At 45.8% G+C, this 24,305-nt stretch overlaps 8 non-coding genes and 2 pseudogenes across 8 annotated transcripts; all 10 read right to left on the bottom strand.

The window, feature by feature from the left end:
- Nucleotides 1-250: 250 nt before the first annotated feature.
- Nucleotides 251-437, bottom strand: LOC130299738 (U2 spliceosomal RNA). The gene has a single exon (XR_008850823.1). It is a non-coding gene; the product is annotated as a U2 spliceosomal RNA (small nuclear RNA).
- Nucleotides 438-1,131: 694 nt separating this feature from the next.
- LOC130299741 (U2 spliceosomal RNA) lies at nucleotides 1,132-1,291 on the bottom strand (annotated as a pseudogene).
- Nucleotides 1,292-3,394: 2,103 nt separating this feature from the next.
- LOC130299690 (U2 spliceosomal RNA) lies at nucleotides 3,395-3,585 on the bottom strand. Its single transcript, XR_008850778.1, has one exon. It is a non-coding gene; the product is annotated as a U2 spliceosomal RNA (small nuclear RNA).
- Nucleotides 3,586-5,688: 2,103 nt separating this feature from the next.
- Nucleotides 5,689-5,879, bottom strand: LOC130299736 (U2 spliceosomal RNA). The gene has a single exon (XR_008850821.1). It is a non-coding gene; the product is annotated as a U2 spliceosomal RNA (small nuclear RNA).
- Nucleotides 5,880-7,975: 2,096 nt separating this feature from the next.
- Nucleotides 7,976-8,163, bottom strand: LOC130299739 (U2 spliceosomal RNA). The gene has a single exon (XR_008850824.1). It is a non-coding gene; the product is annotated as a U2 spliceosomal RNA (small nuclear RNA).
- Nucleotides 8,164-14,051: 5,888 nt separating this feature from the next.
- LOC130299689 (U2 spliceosomal RNA) lies at nucleotides 14,052-14,184 on the bottom strand (annotated as a pseudogene).
- Nucleotides 14,185-16,268: 2,084 nt separating this feature from the next.
- LOC130299724 (U2 spliceosomal RNA) lies at nucleotides 16,269-16,459 on the bottom strand. Its single transcript, XR_008850810.1, has one exon. It is a non-coding gene; the product is annotated as a U2 spliceosomal RNA (small nuclear RNA).
- Nucleotides 16,460-18,558: 2,099 nt separating this feature from the next.
- LOC130299712 (U2 spliceosomal RNA) lies at nucleotides 18,559-18,749 on the bottom strand. The gene has a single exon (XR_008850799.1). It is a non-coding gene; the product is annotated as a U2 spliceosomal RNA (small nuclear RNA).
- Nucleotides 18,750-20,836: 2,087 nt separating this feature from the next.
- On the bottom strand, nucleotides 20,837-21,027 carry LOC130299701 (U2 spliceosomal RNA). Its single transcript, XR_008850788.1, has one exon. It is a non-coding gene; the product is annotated as a U2 spliceosomal RNA (small nuclear RNA).
- A 2,080-nt stretch (nucleotides 21,028-23,107) lies between these two features.
- Nucleotides 23,108-23,298, bottom strand: LOC130299686 (U2 spliceosomal RNA). The gene has a single exon (XR_008850777.1). It is a non-coding gene; the product is annotated as a U2 spliceosomal RNA (small nuclear RNA).
- Between the last annotated feature and the right edge of the window lie 1,007 nt (nucleotides 23,299-24,305).

The raw sequence follows: 24,305 nt of genomic DNA, 5'->3' as shown, positions 1-24,305 counted from the left end.
CTGCACAGGTGTGCTGGCTACTCAAATGATCCAATTAAGGAGGCCATTTAGTCAGCAGCAGCAGAAGTCCTGTGCCTGGACGCTCCAACAGGGGCCAGACACAAGCAGAAGCAGAAGCAGCAGAAGCAGCAGCAGCACCACCTTTTGTTTTTTGGCTGCAGCAGCAGCAAGGCCCACAGGGCTGGCTAGCTGGCTAGCCAGCAAGCAGGTAGCAATGAAAGTAGGAATCTTTCTTTTTAACCCTGTAAGGGGGTGGTGCACTGTACCCGAAGATACTGCCATATCGGGTCAATGCATAGGGCGACGGAAGCAAGCTTCGAAATCGGCCCCCGTTCTCAAAAATCCATTTAATATATGGTCCCCAGATAGGGGACGTATCAGATATTAAACTGATAAGAACAGATTTTTTTTTTTTTTTTTTTTTATCTAAAGCCGAGGAACGTGCTTTCGATTCACCCAAAGTGCAAGAAAAAGTGCAAACGTGTTACACTAAAAAAAACGTGCACAAAGGATGCGGTCTATCGCAAGCCCTTCTCCGATAGGAGAGAGGCCCCCCAACAAACCTTACCCTTCGCCTCCGGACCAAAAGGTACCTGCGAGGTTCCAGGTTCGATGTCCCTTTTCGCCGAAGCTACTAGGGGACCACAAATGCTCCCGGCATCCCCCTTGGCGTTAGCCAAGGTATCTGCCCGCAGAGCCAATTACGGTAGGTACCCTGCCAAAGCAGGAGTACCCGGGGTGTTTGCAGGGAGGTGCGGAACCTAATGGCCACACACACCTCCCCTAGACCGCCAGGAGGGACACCCAGAAGGGCTACCGCATCCTGACAAATCCTGTGAACACACAACACGCAAAAAGTGACACAGTGAGACAAAAAAAGAAATAAATAAGTGAATGTGTGCAGATATACTGCCCGGACATCCGGCCGGATCTATAAAAATTTCTCTGATCCTAGCCAGAAGGCCGGGAATCAAGAGGTGAGTGCCACAAGGTGAAGAGATTATGGTGCCCGTGCTTCAACTCAGTGAGCCTATTCTCCCAGTGAGTTTCGGCACCTCGGGGTCACCACTCCCCGAGGCACAAAGTACCTCGGCTCTAGACCCTCTCAGCCTCATGGCGAGACCCGGAGGGAACAGGTCACATCGGGGCAGCCGTCGAGCTGATTCCTCAGAACCAGCCCCGGAAAGCCCTGGTACACCTGCATCCTCCATGCAGCACCCATCCCCACCAGCATGAAAACTGATAAGAACAGATACTACACTTGATCTTAGCCAAAAGGCCGAGAAGCGATAAACGTGAAAGGGGCGGGCCCAACAAGGTCCCCTTCATGGGCACTATCACTGCTTGCTGTCAGGGAGGCTGCCAGACAATTTTCCATGCACACTCTGGGCTGGGGGGCAGTCAACCACCAGTACACACAGCAGAACCTAAACCCATACCATTATTGCTAAGCAGCAAGACAGGGGCCCATTGCACTCCCACGGGGCCTTTTTAAATGCAATCCATAACCCGGATTTGCCAGGAACCCTTCTTACTCCTCCTACTTGCATGTGACACTGGGCTTAGGATCTGCATAGGAAACACACACACAAGCACACACCTACCTTTGTTGCCTGCAGATGCCTCCTTGGCTGTCCCCAAACGGTATCAAACCAACACCCACGGGAAGCTGTAAGCATAGAGGACATGCCTGCACCCCATTGGACTTACCTGTGTGGGTTAAATCCGGGTTATTTGACAACCTATGGCGGTGATGGTTCTGCTCAGGCAGAGCAGTGCTGATGCTCCTCATAAAGCTGTCGCTGCTGTGAAGGTTCTAGGTGACATCACAAATCCCTTTGGTTACATACACAACAAAGCTGGGTTGTTGTTGTTTACACTCTGCAAGGCCTGTGGAAGTGAGTGACATCATAGCACTGTAGTTCTGAGGGTTCAAGATGGATGCAACAATCTCCTGTTGCTTCTATGAAGGCCGTAATAGACGACATCACCAAACAGCTCCATAGTCACATACACAGCAAAGGAGAGATGTTGTTTACACCTAGTGATGTCAGTGGTATTGAGTGACATCACAGCACAGTGCTAAGGCTCCTGGGCCTGGACACAGCAGCGGCTGCAATATCTCAACGGAGAATACGTTTATATCTATGTGTGTGTGTGCGCATATATATATATATATATATATATATATATATATATATATATATATATATTTCTCCGCCGAAATCACTTTTAAACCCATTTCCACCTTTTTTTCCCTTCTCTTCCTCTTACTTTTTTTTCACGTTTTTTTACGTTTTTCTCCTTTTCGCCTCTTTTCTGGGCGTATTATTCTTCTTTTTCTTCTTTTTTTTCGTCTAATGCATACCCCATCAGTGCAGCAATGCTTATTCAATACCGCCAGCAGATGGAGACACTGGGGGATAATTTTCTAAGGATTTATACTGATTTTTCCTGTCTGAATTTGTCGCACAGAAAGTTGCAGGCCAAATATGTGTGACATTTCTGCGACTTTAGCTTCTAGAGCATTTTTACAACATTATACATAGGTGCTGAATACATAAAAAGCGACTGTTCAGCGACAGACAAGTCGCATCGGCTGAAAGTAGGCCAGAATGTCAGTCCATGTTGGAGCAGGTTTAGATACAGTCTAAAGCATAGATCTCAAAGTCTGTGCACAGAATTTAGCAAGGGCCTCGCACCTTCTGATGCATCAGGTAGGTGCACAATAGCATAGCCTAACCCTCTGTACTTTGGTCTATATTGATGCGGGACATAGACAGCCAGCTGATGACCAATCCATTAGTGCAATGGATGGCTGGAAGCATTTGTCTTTGCCTTTGCAATACCACAGAAGCAATGCATGGTCAATGTACAGCAATGACACACCTGTGTGAACAGCCAGGAGACCCCCCCCCCCCCCCCCCCCCCATGTTATGTTACATAGTTACATAGTTAGTACGGTCGAAAAAAGACATATGTCCATCACGTTCAACCAGGGAATTAAGGGGTAGGGGTGTGGCGCGATATTGGGGAAGGGATGAGATTTTATATTTCTTCATAAGCATTAATCTTATTTTGTCAATTAGGAACATTCAGCACCCACCCGCTATCAAGGCAGCTGCCTATCATGTCATGCCCTACCTGCACAGGTGTGCTGGCTACTCAAATGATCCAATTAAGGAGGCCATTTAGTCAGCAGCAGCAGAAGTCCTGTGCCTGGACGCTCCAACAGGGGCCAGACACAAGCAGAAGCAGAAGCAGCAGAAGCAGCAGCAGCACCACCTTTTGTTTTTTGGCTGCAGCAGCAGCAAGGCCCACAGGGCTGGCTAGCTGGCTAGCCAGCAAGCAGGTAGCAATGAAAGTAGGAATCTTTCTTTTTAACCCTGTAAGGGGGTGGTGCACTGTACCCGAAGATACTGCCATATCGGGTCAATGCATAGGGCGACGGAAGCAAGCTTCGAAATCGGCCCCCGTTCTCAAAAATCCATTTAATATATGGTCCCCAGATAGGGGACGTATCAGATATTAAACTGATAAGAACAGATACTACACTTGATCTTAGCCAAAAGGCCGAGAAGCGATAACCGTGAAAGGGGCGGGCCCAACAAGGTCCCCTTCATGGGCACTATCACTGCTTGCTGTCAGGGAGGCTGCCAGACAATTTTCCATGCACACTCTGGGCTGGGGGGCAGTCAACCACCAGTACACACAGCAGAACCTAAACCCATACCATTATTGCTAAGCAGCAAGACAGGGGCCCATTGCACTCCCACGGGGCCTTTTTAAATGCAATCCATAACCCGGATTTGCCAGGAACCCTTCTTACTCCTCCTACTTGCATGTGACACTGGGCTTAGGATCTGCATAGGAAACACACACACAAGCACACACCTACCTTTGTTGCCTGCAGATGCCTCCTTGGCTGTCCCCAAACGGTATCAAACCAACACCCACGGGAAGCTGTAAGCATAGAGGACATGCCTGCACCCCATTGGACTTACCTGTGTGGGTTAAATCCGGGTTATTTGACAACCTATGGCGGTGATGGTTCTGCTCAGGCAGAGCAGTGCTGATGCTCCTCATAAAGCTGTCGCTGCTGTGAAGGTTCTAGGTGACATCACAAATCCCTTTGGTTACATACACAACAAAGCTGGGTTGTTGTTGTTTACACTCTGCAAGGCCTGTGGAAGTGAGTGACATCATAGCACTGTAGTTCTGAGGGTTCAAGATGGATGCAACAATCTCCTGTTGCTTCTATGAAGGCCGTAATAGACGACATCACCAAACAGCTCCATAGTCACATACACAGCAAAGGAGAGATGTTGTTTACACCTAGTGATGTCAGTGGTATTGAGTGACATCACAGCACAGTGCTAAGGCTCCTGGGCCTGGACACAGCAGCGGCTGCAATATCTCAACGGAGAATACGTTTATATCTATGTGTGTGTGTGCGCATATATATATATATATATATATATATATATATATATATATATATATATATATATTTCTCCGCCGAAATCACTTTTAAACCCATTTCCACCTTTTTTTCCCTTCTCTTCCTCTTACTTTTTTTTCACGTTTTTTTACGTTTTTCTCCTTTTCGCCTCTTTTCTGGGCGTATTATTCTTCTTTTTCTTCTTTTTTTTCGTCTAATGCATACCCCATCAGTGCAGCAATGCTTATTCAATACCGCCAGCAGATGGAGACACTGGGGGATAATTTTCTAAGGATTTATACTGATTTTTCCTGTCTGAATTTGTCGCACAGAAAGTTGCAGGCCAAATATGTGTGACATTTCTGCGACTTTAGCTTCTAGAGCATTTTTACAACATTATACATAGGTGCTGAATACATAAAAAGCGACTGTTCAGCGACAGACAAGTCGCATCGGCTGAAAGTAGGCCAGAATGTCAGTCCATGTTGGAGCAGGTTTAGATACAGTCTAAAGCATAGATCTCAAAGTCTGTGCACAGAATTTAGCAAGGGCCTCGCACCTTCTGATGCATCAGGTAGGTGCACAATAGCATAGCCTAACCCTCTGTACTTTGGTCTATATTGATGCGGGACATAGACAGCCAGCTGATGACCAATCCATTAGTGCAATGGATGGCTGGAAGCATTTGTCTTTGCCTTTGCAATACCACAGAAGCAATGCATGGTCAATGTACAGCAATGACACACCTGTGTGAAGCCAGGAGACCCCCCCCCCCCCCCCCCCCATGTTATGTTACATAGTTACATAGTTAGTACGGTCGAAAAAAGACATATGTCCATCACGTTCAACCAGGGAATTAAGGGGTAGGGGTGTGGCGCGATATTGGGGAAGGGATGAGATTTTATATTTCTTCATAAGCATTAATCTTATTTTGTCAATTAGGAACATTCAGCACCCACCCGCTATCAAGGCAGCTGCCTATCATGTCATGCCCTACCTGCACAGGTGTGCTGGCTACTCAAATGATCCAATTAAGGAGGCCATTTAGTCAGCAGCAGCAGAAGTCCTGTGCCTGGACGCTCCAACAGGGGCCAGACACAAGCAGAAGCAGAAGCAGCAGAAGCAGCAGCAGCACCACCTTTTGTTTTTTGGCTGCAGCAGCAGCAAGGCCCACAGGGCTGGCTAGCTGGCTAGCCAGCAAGCAGGTAGCAATGAAAGTAGGAATCTTTCTTTTTAACCCTGTAAGGGGGTGGTGCACTGTACCCGAAGATACTGCCATATCGGGTCAATGCATAGGGCGACGGAAGCAAGCTTCGAAATCGGCCCCCGTTCTCAAAAATCCATTTAATATATGGTCCCCAGATAGGGGACGTATCAGATATTAAACTGATAAGAACAGATACTACACTTGATCTTAGCCAAAAGGCCGAGAAGCGATAACCGTGAAAGGGGCGGGCCCAACAAGGTCCCCTTCATGGGCACTATCACTGCTTGCTGTCAGGGAGGCTGCCAGACAATTTTCCATGCACACTCTGGGCTGGGGGGCAGTCAACCACCAGTACACACAGCAGAACCTAAACCCATACCATTATTGCTAAGCAGCAAGACAGGGGCCCATTGCACTCCCACGGGGCCTTTTTAAATGCAATCCATAACCCGGATTTGCCAGGAACCCTTCTTACTCCTCCTACTTGCATGTGACACTGGGCTTAGGATCTGCATAGGAAACACACACACAAGCACACACCTACCTTTGTTGCCTGCAGATGCCTCCTTGGCTGTCCCCAAACGGTATCAAACCAACACCCACGGGAAGCTGTAAGCATAGAGGACATGCCTGCACCCCATTGGACTTACCTGTGTGGGTTAAATCCGGGTTATTTGACAACCTATGGCGGTGATGGTTCTGCTCAGGCAGAGCAGTGCTGATGCTCCTCATAAAGCTGTCGCTGCTGTGAAGGTTCTAGGTGACATCACAAATCCCTTTGGTTACATACACAACAAAGCTGGGTTGTTGTTGTTTACACTCTGCAAGGCCTGTGGAAGTGAGTGACATCATAGCACTGTAGTTCTGAGGGTTCAAGATGGATGCAACAATCTCCTGTTGCTTCTATGAAGGCCGTAATAGACGACATCACCAAACAGCTCCATAGTCACATACACAGCAAAGGAGAGATGTTGTTTACACCTAGTGATGTCAGTGGTATTGAGTGACATCACAGCACAGTGCTAAGGCTCCTGGGCCTGGACACAGCAGCGGCTGCAATATCTCAACGGAGAATACGTTTATATCTATGTGTGTGTGTGCGCATATATATATATATATATATATATATATATATATATATATATATATATTTTCTCCGCCGAAATCACTTTTAAACCCATTTCCACCTTTTTTTCCCTTCTCTTCCTCTTACTTTTTTTTCACGTTTTTTTACGTTTTTCTCCTTTTCGCCTCTTTTCTGGGCGTATTATTCTTCTTTTTCTTCTTTTTTTTCGTCTAATGCATACCCCATCAGTGCAGCAATGCTTATTCAATACCGCCAGCAGATGGAGACACTGGGGGATAATTTTCTAAGGATTTATACTGATTTTTCCTGTCTGAATTTGTCGCACAGAAAGTTGCAGGCCAAATATGTGTGACATTTCTGCGACTTTAGCTTCTAGAGCATTTTTACAACATTATACATAGGTGCTGAATACATAAAAAGCGACTGTTCAGCGACAGACAAGTCGCATCGGCTGAAAGTAGGCCAGAATGTCAGTCCATGTTGGAGCAGGTTTAGATACAGTCTAAAGCATAGATCTCAAAGTCTGTGCACAGAATTTAGCAAGGGCCTCGCACCTTCTGATGCATCAGGTAGGTGCACAATAGCATAGCCTAACCCTCTGTACTTTGGTCTATATTGATGCGGGACATAGACAGCCAGCTGATGACCAATCCATTAGTGCAATGGATGGCTGGAAGCATTTGTCTTTGCCTTTGCAATACCACAGAAGCAATGCATGGTCAATGTACAGCAATGACACACCTGTGTGAACAGCCAGGAGACCCCCCCCCCCCCCCCCCCATGTTATGTTACATAGTTACATAGTTAGTACGGTCGAAAAAAGACATATGTCCATCACGTTCAACCAGGGAATTAAGGGGTAGGGGTGTGGCGCGATATTGGGGAAGGGATGAGATTTTATATTTCTTCATAAGCATTAATCTTATTTTGTCAATTAGGAACATTCAGCACCCACCCGCTATCAAGGCAGCTGCCTATCATGTCATGCCCTACCTGCACAGGTGTGCTGGCTACTCAAATGATCCAATTAAGGAGGCCATTTAGTCAGCAGCAGCAGAAGTCCTGTGCCTGGACGCTCCAACAGGGGCCAGACACAAGCAGAAGCAGAAGCAGCAGAAGCAGCAGCACCACCTTTTGTTTTTTGGCTGCAGCAGCAGCAAGGCCCACAGGGCTGGCTAGCTGGCTAGCCAGCAAGCAGGTAGCAATGAAAGTAGGAATCTTTCTTTTTAACCCTGTAAGGGGGTGGTGCACTGTACCCGAAGATACTGCCATATCGGGTCAATGCATAGGGCGACGGAAGCAAGCTTCGAAATCGGCCCCCGTTCTCAAAAATCCATTTAATATATGGTCCCCAGATAGGGGACGTATCAGATATTAAACTGATAAGAACAGATTTTTTTTTTTTTTTTTTTTTTATCTAAAGCCGAGGAACGTGCTTTCGATTCACCCAAAGTGCAAGAAAAAGTGCAAACGTGTTACACTAAAAAACGTGCACAAAGGATGCGGTCTATCGCAAGCCCTTCTCCGATAGGAGAGAGGCCCCCCAACAAACCTTACCCTTCGCCTCCGGACCAAAAGGTACCTGCGAGGTTCCAGGTTCGATGTCCCTTTTCGCCGAAGCTACTAGGGGACCACAAATGCTCCCGGCATCCCCCTTGGCGTTGGCCAAGGTATCTGCCCGCAGAGCCGATTACGGTAGGTACCCTGCCAAAGCAGGAGTACCCGGGGTGTTTGCAGGGAGGTGCGGAACCTAATGGCCACACACACCTCCCCTAGACCGCCAGGAGGGACACCCAGAAGGGCTACCGCATCCTGACAAATCCTGTGAACACACAACACGCAAAAAGTGACACAGTGTGACAAAAAAGAAATAAATAAGTGAATGTGTGCAGATATACTGCCCGGACATCCGGCCGGATCTATAAAAATTTCTCTGATCCTAGCCAGAAGGCCGGGAATCAAGAGGTGAGTGCCACAAGGTGAAGAGATTATGGTGCCCGTGCTTCAACTCAGTGAGTCTATTCTCCCAGTGAGTTTCGGCACCTCGGGGTCACCACTCCCCGAGGCACAAAAGTACCTCTGCTCTAGACCCTCTCAGCCTCATGGCGAGACCCGGAGGGAACAGGTCACATCGGGGCAGCCGTCGAGCTGATTCCTCAGAACCAGCCCCGGAAAGCCCTGGTACACCTGCATCCTCCATGCAGCACCCATCCCCACCAGCATGAAAACTGATAAGAACAGATTTTTTTAACTTGACTACCCTTACGGGGGCAACTTTATTAAAAATTAAATAATGTTAACAAAGTTGTGCAAATATGTCAATAAATACAGTTACATATAAATAACATATTTACAACATATTAAAACATAAAATGGGCACTTGGTGGCTTTACAAGATAGAATTCCATTCTTTTAAAAACCATTTTCTAGATAAAAGCGGAAATCTCTTCTTGTCTAAAAGATAGTACTGGTACATTTCATAAAAACAGATAGATAAAATGTCCTTCACAGATAAAACCTCATGCTTGAACAATAAAATATTCCTGGCCTTCCACAGAGCTGCCTTCACACAGTTTATGATCTTCCATGCAATAGTCTCTTGAGTCCGTGTTGGGCATTCCAGGCAACCATAAAAAACCACTGCAATATTTAAGTCTTTTAGTCCAGTTATCCTTTTTACCAGAGGGAGTATCTTTGTCCATATTTTCTGCGAGTAAAAACAAGTCCATATTAGATGGTGCACGGTCTCCTCTTGTCGGCATCCCTCCCTCGGGCAGGTTGCAGAGTTGGATAATCCTCTTCGGTGCTGGAATGCCCGGCATGGAAGACACTCGTGTACGCAGCTCCAGGCCAGGTCCTTCTGTGAATTAAAAAGATAATTAATACTCAACATCTTCCAAATCTGTATACACTTCTGTTCGTTAAAATTTTTGATGGGAGTCACGGTACTGGTTTCTTTTATTTCCTTTAGTAGTTTTTTGCTATTGCACAGATCCTGAACACTTTTACCTTTAAAATTATATAAGTTTAAAATTTTTCCTAAAATCATGTATTGAGGGGGTAAATTCAAAGAATAAGGGCAACTTAAAACTGTAGAAAACCAGCCGTTCCTCCGCATAAAATAACCAGTATTAAAACGAACAAAATAAGACCAGTAGCTATCTTTAAAAACAGTAGTAAAACACATGCTAAAAAACTTTATTAAAAGGAAAGCTTTAAAATCTGGAAAATCCTTACCGCCCCTGGAGTTCGGTTTTATCACAATTTGTCTCTTTAATTTTTCGCTCTTAGAACTCCAAAAGAAAGTAAAACAAGCTTTTGTTATTTTCTTTAGAACCATTTCGGGGGGTGGGAAAACCAGACTTAAATACAATAAAATAGGTAAAAGCACCATTTTTGTAATTAAAACCTTCCCTTCCATTGTAAGTTCTCGCATGTTCCACATACATATTTTCTTATTTATTTTTTGAGCCACCAAGTCCCAGCTATTAAAACCATTATTAGACTCGTCAAAGGAGACACCTAAAATCTGCACCGACTCAGACACAGGGACGGGCACATCATACAAAGGCATTCCGCCTATGTTTAAAATGTTACTTTTGTTAAAATTGACTTTAAAACCGGAGGCACAATTAAAATATTGAATCTGTTTTAGCGTCTTCTGAAGCGATGGGGTGTCCCTGCAAAACACCGCAACATCGTCCATGTACCCCACTACCTTCGCCTCTAGTCCCCCTCCTCCTGGCAGGGGGACTCCATGGATCTGCTTATCCTTTCGTATTGTACATAAAAGAGGCTCTATTGCGCAAATGAAGAGTAGTGGGGACAAGGGACACCCCTGCTTCACTCCGGAATTTAAAATCACGCCCTGTGTCTTAAAACCATTTACTAAAATTTTACTAGTACAGTTATCATAAAAAGCTCTAAGAGACAATAAAAAGCCATCAGGTATACCCATTTTCTCTAAAACCTTAAAAAGATAAAAATGTGACACCCTGTCGAAAGCTTTTTCAAAATCTATGGATAAAACCGCCAGCTTTCCTTTTCTTAATTTGGTGTTGCTAATTACATCCTTTAAAAGGTTTAGGTTCTCCCATAAACTCCTCCCAGGCACCCCACAGACTTGGTTTGTATGAATTATTTTATGGATTACGTTCTTTAAGCGGTTAGCACACAGTTTCGCCATTATTTTATAGTCGCAGTTCAGAAGGGTGATTGGTCTCCAGTTTTTGAGTTCCGACCGGTCTCCCTTTTTGAATAGCAGGGAGACATCACCCTTCTTCCATGAGCCTGGGAGGATTTTAGACTTAAAGACTTCCGTAAAAAGGGAGAACAAATCTTCTTTTAAAATACCATAAAAAGTAACATAAAATTCAATGGGTATACCATCCGGCCCAGGCACTTTACCTGTTTTAAAACTCTTGACGGTCTCTAAAATCTCCTGCTCTGAAATATTCTGCAATAAAAAAGACTGTGAGACAGGATCTAAAAAATTGGTGATCTCCTTTAACGAGTCATTCATAAAACATTCATCAATGTGTTTTACATTAAAAAGATCCGCATAAAACTCTTGCACCTTTTTTAAAATACCCTGTACATCATTCACTCCTTCAATGTTTTCTATTAACCTTCTATTTTCATGTATTTTCTTAAAAAAATACCTGGAGCAGGTCTCGTTTTCCTCAAGATGCTGTATTCGAGACCTAAAGATAATTTCTTTTCCTTTCTGCTCCAGGCACTTAGTTATTTCTTTTTTAAGATCATGTACCTCCTTCTCCACCTCCATCCCATGTGCTCTGAATTTGTACAGGGTTTGCAGACGAGTATTTAGGATATTATAAAATTCACGTTTTTCTTTAGCTTTCCTAACCCCAACACGGATAAAAAATTCTTTTATTTTTAGTTTCATTTTTTCCCACCAGATACTGGTGGGAGTGTTGGGGTCTTTTACTCGTCTGCATTCCTTGTAAAAGGTGATAAAATCTGATAAAACCTGCGGATCTTCTAAAAGGGACACGTTTAACTTCCAGGCATTCCTACCAGTTCTCCTTTTAAAATCACTTTTAACTTTAAAATACAATAATTTATGGTCAGAAAAAACATTGGTAAAAAGATCACAGTTAAAAGGCAGTACTTGATAAGAACAAAAAATAAAATCTATCCTGGAGCTACAGCTTGCATTGCTCCAGGTAACACCGTCTTCCTCTGGTACGTTAAAATTACATTTTTTAAAAACATCAGTGAGATTAAAATCTAAAATCAAGTTTTTTAACATAAAAGACGTCTTATCATAGTTCCTACTCACTGCGTTCGAAAAACGGCGTTCTCCCCTTAAAATACAATTAAAATCACCTGATAAAACAAGAGGACTAGAATTGTTAATAAAAAGGGGTAAAATCTCCAACATTTTTATTCTTTCATTCTTATCAGGAGAACCATAAAAATTTAAAAACTGCCATTTAATACCATTAATAAAAGCGTTGACCAATAAAATTCTGCCTGGTAAAATTTCGTTAAAACTCTCAATTAAAACGTTCCCTTTAAAAAGTATGGCGACCCCTGCTGATCTGGACTCATTTGATCCAGACCAGACTGATGGACCGTGCACCCAATCATCTTCATATTCTTTATAATTTAATCTGTGCGGGATGCCACATTCCTGCAGGAAAAGGACGGAAGCAGCAAAAACCGACAAGTAATTAAATAGGGCAACCCTTCTTACTCTGGCGCTCACACTTCTCACGTTCAAGGACAGACCGGACAACTCAGCCATGGGAATGTACAAGAAAACGTCTTACACCTCTGATTCCCCCTCCGAAGCCTCATACCCCCCAAAATCTGACTCAACTGTACGCATAGAGGAAGCAGGAGAGGAGGCACCATCACTCAGCCGACCCCCCTCCTCCATCATGATTGAGGCATAGTTGTTCTCGGGCATCCTGGCAATCAGGGCTCCAGACTCATTGGGTTCTTCCACCTCTTGCCCCTCCATAGGGGTCGGGTGTTCACTTAGTTCCGTCTCTGGTACCTCAGAGACGGTCACCCCTGAAACCTCCTCCTGGCAGGGAGGAGGGGGGGTATCCCCTATGGGGACCTGTGGAGGAACGTCACTTGGGTTCCCTGCATCCGCAGGTACTTCCATCGGCTCCCCCTGGACCGCCTCCGAATAGAGTCTTCTGGAGCCCCTCCGCCTTTTAACCTTCACCTCTCCACCCGGATCATCGCTCTCAGGGGGACCCTGAGCCAGAGGTTGCTGAGGAGCGGATTCGGCCGCCGTCCGCTCCTCTCTTAACCCAGCTTGCTCCTGGGGGCCAGTTTTTCCACCACTTGCACGTTTTTTGGCCATCCTCTGCTCTTTAGGGTCCCCTCCTTTTGCCTGAGGGGGGTCTTTCTCCTTCTCCATCTCACCGCTTACCTCTTGTGGGGGGGTAATCACTGGCTCTGCTTGCCTCGGCTGGTGTCCCGGTTGCTGTCCTTGCTGCCTCCAGGGTTGCCACTGCTGCTCCGTCCTATGTCTGTGGGGACAAGAGGAGAAAAGGTGACCGAATTGTTGACAGAAATTGCACCTCCCTCCTCTTGTGCATTTCTCTGTCTCGTGCTGTGTGCTACCACATTTTTTGCATGTACTTTCACAGTTTTCTTTTGTGTGTCCATATCTGTGACACTTCCTGCAGTAGCTTGGCATCCCCGCATAAAAGAGGTCGCCACACATATTATTTATTTTAAAACGAGCTGGTGGTAGTTGTATTCCCCCTGGCAATCTGTCATCTTTTTTGCATGTAACCTGAAATCTCCACTTAGATGTCCAGATGCCACAGCTGTTCATGATTTTTCCTCTGCACTCAACCTTACTAAAATAGACTTGTAAAAACAACTCAACATCGTGTAGGTTGGCGAAAGGGGAATACATCTTTACTACCACCAGCTTAATATCGTCTAGAACGTGCTCAATAATCCGGACACCCTGAAGCTTTTTGTCTTTACTCGCAGCAGCTCTGGTAACAAAATCTCTGTGGATGCCATTTTGTGTGAACGTCACATCAAAAATTTTACGCTTCGGGTAGTCCTGGATTGCCAATATCTCGCCCTTCTGTATTCCGAAAACTCCTCCGAGCACGTCCTCTACTACGAATTTCAAATCGTCCGCCCTTTTGGTATCATCCGTGAGAATGACTCTCACGGTGTTTTTGATCCTTGCGTATGCCGGCACAGAACCTGGATCCGGATCATCATCCATGGTTCTAACCTCTCTCCACCCGAAGGTCTTGAGAGGCGATCGCTACTCGTTACCCTGGGACTAGGCCCTCTCCCCAATAGCAACAAGTGGGTGAAGCCCAGGCAATAAACCTGGGCGATCCCACAAGGCCGAGGAGAGGGGTACCCGAGTACCTTCTGACCAGATCTCCTGTATTACTACACTTGATCTTAGCCAAAAGGCCGAGAAGCGATAACCGTGAAAGGGGCGGGCCCAACAAGGTCCCCTTCATGGGCACTATCACTGCTTGCTGTCAGGGAGGCTGCCAGACAATTTTCCATGCACACTCTGGGCTGGGGGGCAGTCAACCACCAGTACACACAGCAGAACCTAAACCCATACCATTATTGCTAAGCAGCAAGACAGGGGCCCATTGCACTCCCACGGGGCCTTTTTAAATGCAATCCATAACCCGGATTTGCCAGGAACCCTTCTTACTCCTCCTACTTGCATGTGACACTGGGCTTAGGATCTGCATAGGAAACACACACACAAGCACACACCTACCTTTGTTGCCTGCAGATGCCTCCTTGGCTGTCCCCAAACGGTATCAAACCAACACCCACGGGAAGCTGTAAGCATAGAGGACATGCCTGCACCCCATTGGACTTACCTGTGTGGGTTAAATCCGGGTTATTTGACAACCTATGGCGGTGATGGTTCTGCTCAGGCAGAGCAGTGCTGATGCTCCTCATAAAGCTGTCGCTGCTGTGAAGGTTCTAGGTGACATCACAAATCCCTTTGGTTACATACACAACAAAGCTGGGTTGTTGTTGTTTACACTCTGCAAGGCCTGTGGAAGTGAGTGACATCATAGCACTGTAGTTCTGAGGGTTCAAGATGGATGCAACAATCTCCTGTTGCTTCTATGAAGGCCGTAATAGACGACATCACCAAACAGCTCCATAGTCACATACACAGCAAAGGAGAGATGTTGTTTACACCTAGTGATGTCAGTGGTATTGAGTGACATCACAGCACAGTGCTAAGGCTCCTGGGCCTGGACACAGCAGCGGCTGCAATATCTCAACGGAGAATACGTTTATATCTATGTGTGTGTGTGCGCATATATATATATATATATATATATATATATATATATTTCTCCGCCGAAATCACTTTTAAACCCATTTCCACCTTTTTTTCCCTTCTCTTCCTCTTACTTTTTTTTCACGTTTTTTTACGTTTTTCTCCTTTTCGCCTCTTTTCTGGGCGTATTATTCTTCTTTTTCTTCTTTTTTTTCGTCTAATGCATACCCCATCAGTGCAGCAATGCTTATTCAATACCGCCAGCAGATGGAGACACTGGGGGATAATTTTCTAAGGATTTATACTGATTTTTCCTGTCTGAATTTGTCGCACAGAAAGTTGCAGGCCAAATATGTGTGACATTTCTGCGACTTTAGCTTCTAGAGCATTTTTACAACATTATACATAGGTGCTGAATACATAAAAAGCGACTGTTCAGCGACAGACAAGTCGCATCGGCTGAAAGTAGGCCAGAATGTCAGTCCATGTTGGAGCAGGTTTAGATACAGTCTAAAGCATAGATCTCAAAGTCTGTGCACAGAATTTAGCAAGGGCCTCGCACCTTCTGATGCATCAGGTAGGTGCACAATAGCATAGCCTAACCCTCTGTACTTTGGTCTATATTGATGCGGGACATAGACAGCCAGCTGATGACCAATCCATTAGTGCAATGGATGGCTGGAAGCATTTGTCTTTGCCTTTGCAATACCACAGAAGCAATGCATGGTCAATGTACAGCAATGATACACCTGTGTGAACAGCCAGGAGACCCCCCCCCCCCCCCCCATGTTATGTTACATAGTTACATAGTTAGTACGGTCGAAAAAAGACATATGTCCATCACGTTCAACCAGGGAATTAAGGGGTAGGGGTGTGGCGCGATATTGGGGAAGGGATGAGATTTTATATTTCTTCATAAGCATTAATCTTATTTTGTCAATTAGGAACATTCAGCACCCACCCGCTATCAAGGCAGCTGCCTATCATGTCATGCCCTACCTGCACAGGTGTGCTGGCTACTCAAATGATCCAATTAAGGAGGCCATTTAGTCAGCAGCAGCAGAAGTCCTGTGCCTGGACGCTCCAACAGGGGCCAGACACAAGCAGAAGCAGAAGCAGCAGAAGCAGCAGCAGCACCACCTTTTGTTTTTTGGCTGCAGCAGCAGCAAGGCCCACAGGGCTGGCTAGCTGGCTAGCCAGCAAGCAGGTAGCAATGAAAGTAGGAATCTTTCTTTTTAACCCTGTAAGGGGGTGGTGCACTGTACCCGAAGATACTGCCATATCGGGTCAATGCATAGGGCGACGGAAGCAAGCTTCGAAATCGGCCCCCGTTCTCAAAAATCCATTTAATATATGGTCCCCAGATAGGGGACGTATCAGATATTAAACTGATAAGAACAGATACTACACTTGATCTTAGCCAAAAGGCCGAGAAGCGATAACCGTGAAAGGGGCGGGCCCAACAAGGTCCCCTTCATGGGCACTATCACTGCTTGCTGTCAGGGAGGCTGCCAGACAATTTTCCATGCACACTCTGGGCTGGGGGGCAGTCAACCACCAGTACACACAGCAGAACCTAAACCCATACCATTATTGCTAAGCAGCAAGACAGGGGCCCATTGCACTCCCACGGGGCCTTTTTAAATGCAATCCATAACCCGGATTTGCCAGGAACCCTTCTTACTCCTCCTACTTGCATGTGACACTGGGCTTAGGATCTGCATAGGAAACACACACACAAGCACACACCTACCTTTGTTGCCTGCAGATGCCTCCTTGGCTGTCCCCAAACGGTATCAAACCAACACCCACGGGAAGCTGTAAGCATAGAGGACATGCCTGCACCCCATTGGACTTACCTGTGTGGGTTAAATCCGGGTTATTTGACAACCTATGGCGGTGATGGTTCTGCTCAGGCAGAGCAGTGCTGATGCTCCTCATAAAGCTGTCGCTGCTGTGAAGGTTCTAGGTGACATCACAAATCCCTTTGGTTACATACACAACAAAGCTGGGTTGTTGTTGTTTACACTCTGCAAGGCCTGTGGAAGTGAGTGACATCATAGCACTGTAGTTCTGAGGGTTCAAGATGGATGCAACAATCTCCTGTTGCTTCTATGAAGGCCGTAATAGACGACATCACCAAACAGCTCCATAGTCACATACACAGCAAAGGAGAGATGTTGTTTACACCTAGTGATGTCAGTGGTATTGAGTGACATCACAGCACAGTGCTAAGGCTCCTGGGCCTGGACACAGCAGCGGCTGCAATATCTCAACGGAGAATACGTTTATATCTATGTGTGTGTGTGCGCATATATATATATATATATATATATATATATATATATATATATATATATATTTCTCCGCCGAAATCACTTTTAAACCCATTTCCACCTTTTTTTCCCTTCTCTTCCTCTTACTTTTTTTTCACGTTTTTTTACGTTTTTCTCCTTTTCGCCTCTTTTCTGGGCGTATTATTCTTCTTTTTCTTCTTTTTTTTCGTCTAATGCATACCCCATCAGTGCAGCAATGCTTATTCAATACCGCCAGCAGATGGAGACACTGGGGGATAATTTTCTAAGGATTTATACTGATTTTTCCTGTCTGAATTTGTCGCACAGAAAGTTGCAGGCCAAATATGTGTGACATTTCTGCGACTTTAGCTTCTAGAGCATTTTTACAACATTATACATAGGTGCTGAATACATAAAAAGCGACTGTTCAGCGACAGACAAGTCGCATCGGCTGAAAGTAGGCCAGAATGTCAGTCCATGTTGGAGCAGGTTTAGATACAGTCTAAAGCATAGATCTCAAAGTCTGTGCACAGAATTTAGCAAGGGCCTCGCACCTTCTGATGCATCAGGTAGGTGCACAATAGCATAGCCTAACCCTCTGTACTTTGGTCTATATTGATGCGGGACATAGACAGCCAGCTGATGACCAATCCATTAGTGCAATGGATGGCTGGAAGCATTTGTCTTTGCCTTTGCAATACCACAGAAGCAATGCATGGTCAATGTACAGCAATGACACACCTGTGTGAACAGCCAGGAGACCCCCCCCCCCCCCCCCCATGTTATGTTACATAGTTACATAGTTAGTACGGTCGAAAAAAGACATATGTCCATCACGTTCAACCAGGGAATTAAGGGGTAGGGGTGTGGCGCGATATTGGGGAAGGGATGAGATTTTATATTTCTTCATAAGCATTAATCTTATTTTGTCAATTAGGAACATTCAGCACCCACCCGCTATCAAGGCAGCTGCCTATCATGTCATGCCCTACCTGCACAGGTGTGCTGGCTACTCAAATGATCCAATTAAGGAGGCCATTTAGTCAGCAGCAGCAGAAGTCCTGTGCCTGGACGCTCCAACAGGGGCCAGACACAAGCAGAAGCAGAAGCAGCAGAAGCAGCAGCAGCACCACCTTTTGTTTTTTGGCTGCAGCAGCAGCAAGGCCCACAGGGCTGGCTAGCTGGCTAGCCAGCAAGCAGGTAGCAATGAAAGTAGGAATCTTTCTTTTTAACCCTGTAAGGGGGTGGTGCACTGTACCCGAAGATACTGCCATATCGGGTCAATGCATAGGGCGACGGAAGCAAGCTTCGAAATCGGCCCCCGTTCTCAAAAATCCATTTAATATATGGTCCCCAGATAGGGGACGTATCAGATATTAAACTGATAAGAACAGATACTACACTTGATCTTAGCCAAAAGGCCGAGAAGCGATAACCGTGAAAGGGGCGGGCCCAACAAGGTCCCCTTCATGGGCACTATCACTGCTTGCTGTCAGGGAGGCTGCCAGACAATTTTCCATGCACACTCTGGGCTGGGGGGCAGTCAACCACCAGTACACACAGCAGAACCTAAACCCATACCATTATTGCTAAGCAGCAAGACAGGGGCCCATTGCACTCCCACGGGGCCTTTTTAAATGCAATCCATAACCCGGATTTGCCAGGAACCCTTCTTACTCCTCCTACTTGCATGTGACACTGGGCTTAGGATCTGCATAGGAAACACACACACAAGCACACACCTACCTTTGTTGCCTGCAGATGCCTCCTTGGCTGTCCCCAAACGGTATCAAACCAACACCCACGGGAAGCTGTAAGCATAGAGGACATGCCTGCACCCCATTGGACTTACCTGTGTGGGTTAAATCCGGGTTATTTGACAACCTATGGCGGTGATGGTTCTGCTCAGGCAGAGCAGTGCTGATGCTCCTCATAAAGCTGTCGCTGCTGTGAAGGTTCTAGGTGACATCACAAATCCCTTTGGTTACATACACAACAAAGCTGGGTTGTTGTTGTTTACACTCTGCAAGGCCTGTGGAAGTGAGTGACATCATAGCACTGTAGTTCTGAGGGTTCAAGATGGATGCAACAATCTCCTGTTGCTTCTATGAAGGCCGTAATAGACGACATCACCAAACAGCTCCATAGTCACATACACAGCAAAGGAGAGATGTTGTTTACACCTAGTGATGTCAGTGGTATTGAGTGACATCACAGCACAGTGCTAAGGCTCCTGGGCCTGGACACAGCAGCGGCTGCAATATCTCAACGGAGAATACGTTTATATCTATGTGTGTGTGTGCGCATATATATATATATATATATATATATATATATATATATTTCTCCGCCGAAATCACTTTTAAACCCATTTCCACCTTTTTTTCCCTTCTCTTCCTCTTACTTTTTTTTCACGTTTTTTTACGTTTTTCTCCTTTTCGCCTCTTTTCTGGGCGTATTATTCTTCTTTTTCTTCTTTTTTTTCGTCTAATGCATACCCCATCAGTGCAGCAATGCTTATTCAATACCGCCAGCAGATGGAGACACTGGGGGATAATTTTCTAAGGATTTATACTGATTTTTCCTGTCTGAATTTGTCGCACAGAAAGTTGCAGGCCAAATATGTGTGACATTTCTGCGACTTTAGCTTCTAGAGCATTTTTACAACATTATACATAGGTGCTGAATACATAAAAAGCGACTGTTCAGCGACAGACAAGTCGCATCGGCTGAAAGTAGGCCAGAATGTCAGTCCATGTTGGAGCAGGTTTAGATACAGTCTAAAGCATAGATCTCAAAGTCTGTGCACAGAATTTAGCAAGGGCCTCGCACCTTCTGATGCATCAGGTAGGTGCACAATAGCATAGCCTAACCCTCTGTACTTTGGTCTATATTGATGCGGGACATAGACAGCCAGCTGATGACCAATCCATTAGTGCAATGGATGGCTGGAAGCATTTGTCTTTGCCTTTGCAATACTACAGAAGCAATGCATGGTCAATGTACAGCAATGACACACCTGTGTGAACAGCCAGGAGACCCCCCCCCCCCCCCCCCATGTTATGTTACATAGTTACATAGTTAGTACGGTCGAAAAAAGACATATGTCCATCACGTTCAACCAGGGAATTAAGGGGTAGGGGTGTGGCGCGATATTGGGGAAGGGATGAGATTTTATATTTCTTCATAAGCATTAATCTTATTTTGTCAATTAGGAACATTCAGCACCCACCCGCTATCAAGGCAGCTGCCTATCATGTCATGCCCTACCTGCACAGGTGTGCTGGCTACTCAAATGATCCAATTAAGGAGGCCATTTAGTCAGCAGCAGCAGAAGTCCTGTGCCTGGACGCTCCAACAGGGGCCAGACACAAGCAGAAGCAGAAGCAGCAGAAGCAGCAGCAGCACCACCTTTTGTTTTTTGGCTGCAGCAGCAGCAAGGCCCACAGGGCTGGCTAGCTGGCTAGCCAGCAAGCAGGTAGCAATGAAAGTAGGAATCTTTCTTTTTAACCCTGTAAGGGGGTGGTGCACTGTACCCGAAGATACTGCCATATCGGGTCAATGCATAGGGCGACGGAAGCAAGCTTCGAAATCGGCCCCCGTTCTCAAAAATCCATTTAATATATGGTCCCCAGATAGGGGACGTATCAGATATTAAACTGATAAGAACAGATACTACACTTGATCTTAGCCAAAAGGCCGAGAAGCGATAACCGTGAAAGGGGCGGGCCCAACAAGGTCCCCTTCATGGGCACTATCACTGCTTGCTGTCAGGGAGGCTGCCAGACAATTTTCCATGCACACTCTGGGCTGGGGGGCAGTCAACCACCAGTACACACAGCAGAACCTAAACCCATACCATTATTGCTAAGCAGCAAGACAGGGGCCCATTGCACTCCCACGGGGCCTTTTTAAATGCAATCCATAACCCGGATTTGCCAGGAACCCTTCTTACTCCTCCTACTTGCATGTGACACTGGGCTTAGGATCTGCATAGGAAACACACACACAAGCACACACCTACCTTTGTTGCCTGCAGATGCCTCCTTGGCTGTCCCCAAACGGTATCAAACCAACACCCACGGGAAGCTGTAAGCATAGAGGACATGCCTGCACCCCATTGGACTTACCTGTGTGGGTTAAATCCGGGTTATTTGACAACCTATGGCGGTGATGGTTCTGCTCAGGCAGAGCAGTGCTGATGCTCCTCATAAAGCTGTCGCTGCTGTGAAGGTTCTAGGTGACATCACAAATCCCTTTGGTTACATACACAACAAAGCTGGGTTGTTGTTGTTTACACTCTGCAAGGCCTGTGGAAGTGAGTGACATCATAGCACTGTAGTTCTGAGGGTTCAAGATGGATGCAACAATCTCCTGTTGCTTCTATGAAGGCCGTAATAGACGACATCACCAAACAGCTCCATAGTCACATACACAGCAAAGGAGAGATGTTGTTTACACCTAGTGATGTCAGTGGTATTGAGTGACATCACAGCACAGTGCTAAGGCTCCTGGGCCTGGACACAGCAGCGGCTGCAATATCTCAACGGAGAATACGTTTATATCTATGTGTGTGTGTGCGCATATATATATATATATATATATATATATATTTCTCCGCCGAAATCACTTTTAAACCCATTTCCACCTTTTTTTCCCTTCTCTTCCTCTTACTTTTTTTTCACGTTTTTTTACGTTTTTCTCCTTTTCGCCTCTTTTCTGGGCGTATTATTCTTCTTTTTCTTCTTTTTTTTCGTCTAATGCATACCCCATCAGTGCAGCAATGCTTATTCAATACCGCCAGCAGATGGAGACACTGGGGGATAATTTTCTAAGGATTTATACTGATTTTTCCTGTCTGAATTTGTCGCACAGAAAGTTGCAGGCCAAATATGTGTGACATTTCTGCGACTTTAGCTTCTAGAGCATTTTTACAACATTATACATAGGTGCTGAATACATAAAAAGCGACTGTTCAGCGACAGACAAGTCGCATCGGCTGAAAGTAGGCCAGAATGTCAGTCCAAGTTGGAGCAGGTTTAGATACAGTCTAAAGCATAGATCTCAAAGTCTGTGCACAGAATTTAGCAAGGGCCTCGCACCTTCTGATGCATCAGGTAGGTGCACAATAGCATAGCCTAACCCTCTGTACTTTGGTCTATATTGATGCGGGACATAGACAGCCAGCTGATGACCAATCCATTAGTGCAATGGATGGCTGGAAGCATTTGTCTTTGCCTTTGCAATACCACAGAAGCAATGCATGGTCAATGTACAGCAATGACACACCTGTGTGAACAGCCAGGAGACCCCCCCCCCCCCCCCCCCATGTTATGTTACATAGTTACATAGTTAGTACGGTCGAAAAAAGACATATGTCCATCACGTTCAACCAGGGAATTAAGGGGTAGGGGTGTGGCGCGATATTGGGGAAGGGATGAGATTTTATATTTCTTCATAAGCATTAATCTTATTTTGTCAATTAGGAACATTCAGCACCCACCCGCTATCAAGGCAGCTGCCTATCATGTCATGCCCTACCTGCACAGGTGTGCTGGCTACTCAAATGATCCAATTAAGGAGGCCATTTAGTCAGCAGCAGCAGAAGTCCTGTGCCTGGACGCTCCAACAGGGGCCAGACACAAGCAGAAGCAGAAGCAGCAGAAGCAGCAGCAGCACCACCTTTTGTTTTTTGGCTGCAGCAGCAGCAAGGCCCACAGGGCTGGCTAGCTGGCTAGCCAGCAAGCAGGTAGCAATGAAAGTAGGAATCTTTCTTTTTAACCCTGTAAGGGGGTGGTGCACTGTACCCGAAGATACTGCCATATCGGGTCAATGCATAGGGCGACGGAAGCAAGCTTCGAAATCGGCCCCCGTTCTCAAAAATCCATTTAATATATGGTCCCCAGATAGGGGACGTATCAGATATTAAACTGATAAGAACAGATACTACACTTGATCTTAGCCAAAAGGCCGAGAAGCGATAACCGTGAAAGGGGCGGGCCCAACAAGGTCCCCTTCATGGGCACTATCACTGCTTGCTGTCAGGGAGGCTGCCAGACAATTTTCCATGCACACTCTGGGCTGGGGGGCAGTCAACCACCAGTACACACAGCAGAACCTAAACCCATACCATTATTGCTAAGCAGCAAGACAGGGGCCCATTGCACTCCCACGGGGCCTTTTTAAATGCAATCCATAACCCGGATTTGCCAGGAACCCTTCTTACTCCTCCTACTTGCATGTGACACTGGGCTTAGGATCTGCATAGGAAACACACACACAAGCACACACCTACCTTTGTTGCCTGCAGATGCCTCCTTGGCTGTCCCCAAACGGTATCAAACCAACACCCACGGGAAGCTGTAAGCATAGAGGACATGCCTGCACCCCATTGGACTTACCTGTGTGGGTTAAATCCGGGTTATTTGACAACCTATGGCGGTGATGGTTCTGCTCAGGCAGAGCAGTGCTGATGCTCCTCATAAAGCTGTCGCTGCTGTGAAGGTTCTAGGTGACATCACAAATCCCTTTGGTTACATACACAACAAAGCTGGGTTGTTGTTGTTTACACTCTGCAAGGCCTGTGGAAGTGAGTGACATCATAGCACTGTAGTTCTGAGGGTTCAAGATGGATGCAACAATCTCCTGTTGCTTCTATGAAGGCCGTAATAGACGACATCACCAAACAGCTCCATAGTCACATACACAGCAAAGGAGAGATGTTGTTTACACCTAGTGATGTCAGTGGTATTGAGTGACATCACAGCACAGTGCTAAGGCTCCTGGGCCTGGACACAGCAGCGGCTGCAATATCTCAACGGAGAATACGTTTATATCTATGTGTGTGTGTGCGCATATATATATATATATATATATATATATATATATATATATATATATATTTCTCCGCCGAAATCACTTTTAAACCCATTTCCACCTTTTTTTCCCTTCTCTTCCTCTTACTTTTTTTTCACGTTTTTTTACGTTTT

This window comes from Hyla sarda, unplaced genomic scaffold (assembly GCF_029499605.1).
Source record: "Hyla sarda isolate aHylSar1 unplaced genomic scaffold, aHylSar1.hap1 scaffold_1061, whole genome shotgun sequence".
In the NCBI taxonomy this organism is placed as follows: Eukaryota; Metazoa; Chordata; class Amphibia; order Anura; family Hylidae; genus Hyla; species Hyla sarda.
The sequence above is the reverse complement of the archived record's forward strand: the minus strand, read 5'-3'. Positions and strand labels throughout refer to the sequence as shown.